Source organism: Thalassophryne amazonica, chromosome 5 (genome assembly GCF_902500255.1).
Source record: "Thalassophryne amazonica chromosome 5, fThaAma1.1, whole genome shotgun sequence".
Classification (NCBI taxonomy): Eukaryota; Metazoa; Chordata; class Actinopteri; order Batrachoidiformes; family Batrachoididae; genus Thalassophryne; species Thalassophryne amazonica.
The window spans coordinates 103,571,416-103,574,342 of record NC_047107.1 but is presented as its reverse complement, the minus strand read 5'-3'; positions in this window follow the sequence as shown (position 1 = coordinate 103,574,342).

The window sequence follows — 2,927 nt, the reverse complement described above, 5'->3', positions numbered from 1 at the left end:
TGATGGTGGTGTAGCAGAGAAGCTGGAGTATGGATAAAACAGAAATCCTCCAAAGCCAGAAACACCCACCAGGTCCTGTTAAAACAGAAAAAGGCATGAGAGTTAAAGCACCATAGCTGTGAAAGCACTGATATATACTCAACAAAAATATAAACGCAACACTTTTGGTTTTGCTCCCATTTTGTATGAGATGAACTCAAAGATCTAAAACTTTTTCCACATACACAATATCACCATTTCTCTCAAATATTGTTCACAAACCAGTCTAAATCTGTGATAGTGAGCACTTCTCCGTTGCTGAGATAATCCATCCCACCTCACAGGTGTGCCATACCAAGATGCTGATTAGACACCATGATTAGTGCACAGGTGTGCCTTAGACTGTCCACAATAAAAGGCCACTCTGAAAGGTGCAGTTTTGTTTTATTGGGGGGGATACCAGTCAGTATCTGGTGTGACCACCATTTGCCTCATGCAGTGCAACACATCTCCTTCGCATCATCCGTGAAGAGAACACCTCTCCAATGTGCCAAACGCCAGCGAATGTGAGCATTTGCCCACTCAAGTCGGTTACGACGACGGAGTCAGGTCGAGACCCCGATGAGGACGACGAGCATGCAGATGAGCTTCCCTGAGATGGTTTCTGACAGTTTGTGCAGAAATTCTTTGGTTATGCAAACCGATTGTTTCAGCAGCTGTCCGAGTGGCTGGTCTCAGACAATCTTGGAGGTGAACATGCTGGATGTGGAGGTCCTGGGCTGGTGTGGTTACACGTGGTCTGCGGTTGTGAGGCTGGTTGGATGTACTGCCAAATTCTCTGAAACGCCTTTGGAGATGGCTTATGGTAGAGACATGAACATTCAATACACGAGCAACAGCTCTGGTTGACATTCCTGCTGTCAGCATGCCTATTGCACACTCCCTCAAATCTTGCGACATCTGTGGCGTTGTGCTGTGTGATAAAACTGCACCTTTCAGAGTGGCCTTTTATTGTGGGCAGTCTAAGGCACACCTGTGCACTAATCATGGTGTCTAATCAGCATCTTGGTATGGCACACCTGTGAGGTGGGATGGATTATCTCAGCAAAGGAGAAGTGCTCACTATCACAGATTTCGACTGGTTTGTGAACAATATTTGAGGGAAATGGTGATATTGTGTATGTGGAAAAAGTTTTAGATCTTTGAGTTCATCTCATACAAAATGGGAGCAAAACCAAAAGTGTTGCGTTTATATTTTTGTTGAGTATAGTATTAAACAAACGGTGACTGCAAAAAGAGGCAACTGATGCTTTCATGAGATGATACTTTTAAGGTGGCTGCATAATTCTTTGACAAAATGTCAAAAGCTTATATTCCCTTCTGACGCAAGTAAAAAGCGATTTAAGGTACCCTGCATGCTCTACACCAGGGGTGGCCAAGTTCGGTCCTCGAGAGCCACATTCCTGAAACTCTTAGTTGTCTCCCTGCTCCAACACACCTGAATCCAATGAAAGGCTCATTAAAAGTCTGCTAACGAGTCTTTCATTGGATTCAGGTGTGTTGGAGCAGAGAGACAACTAAGAGTGTCAGGAAGGTGGTCAAGGACCAAACTTGGCCACCCCTGTTCTACACCCACAACATGTCTGTAAAGGTCTTGTTACTACGAATGACTTTAGATTATAATGTGTGACTTTGTTATGAAGTCATTCATACCAATCCATCTCAAATATTGTGCTGATCAATATTTTGTTTAGATCATCCAGCTGGGCTTCTTGATTATATCCAAAAAAAAAAAGGGGGTGGGGGGGTATTTTTTCAGGCCAACTTTTCCTTGATCTTTGAAAAAACTACTCCAAAATCTAATCGCCTCTAGATATCTATCCAATTAATATTCACACCAAGTTTGAAGGAAATCTATCAAGCCAGTTTTGGCTTATCTTGTCCACATATGCACGCCCACGTGCCAGTAAAAACAATACCCTGCTTCACCACTTTGGCACTGTGCAGGGTAACTGGTAGTCAATTAATTTAGTACAAAAGATCCAACAGAAATGCAGGATAACCATTTGCAATTATGGTCACAATGCCACAGGTTGGCTACACAAACACGTGGATTAACAGCAGGTATATTTCCGCCCTTCAAGAGCACCACAAAACTGTGGCCTAAGCGACTGTTGAAGAAGAAAGAAGCATTACTCCAAACAGATGACCCCAACACAATGTCTGGTTCCGCTCAAGGTTTCTACCTGTTATAAGAACATTTCTTCTCATCCCTGACACCATGCGCTTGCTCTTGGCATAATGCTGGGTCTACATAAGTTATGTAGAACAGAGTTCCTACTCTTAAGTGCCTAGAGATAATGTCTGTTGTGATTTTGTCTTCAATAAAAAAACAGTGCAAAAGTGGAAAAGTTTGAGATCTCATGAGATGAGCAATAGTAAATTATACAAAGTAATCTAACATAAAATCAGCATTGGCCTTAGTGGCCACCAGATGCGAACTTTGGAAAAGAAAGAAACAAACACTATAAGCTACATGTAACTTCAACTGCACCTCCTCCTAATTTCCATCACCCATTCGACATCCAACATGTCTTTATTGAACCAGAATCCTGACAACAGTATGTTTAATAGAAACTGTTCATTAACTTTCTTGTTGGGTGGTGGTGGTGGTTCTGTTGACGTTCTTGTTGGTCTACAGCCCAGTGCAGCCCAACTTAGTGCTGCCTATATTAAAAATGGTATGAGGTAGAGGTGGGCGGATTGATCCTAATATCGATAATATCGATAGCAGCGCTGATATTGATATTGAATGATCCTCTCGTAAAAAGATCGATACTCAAGCTTTTTTTCTCTCACGCATGCACTGACTGCTGCGCACGCAAATTCATCAAAGTCTACTTTCTATCTGTAAGAGCAACACTGCTCTGTGTCACACAACATGGAGC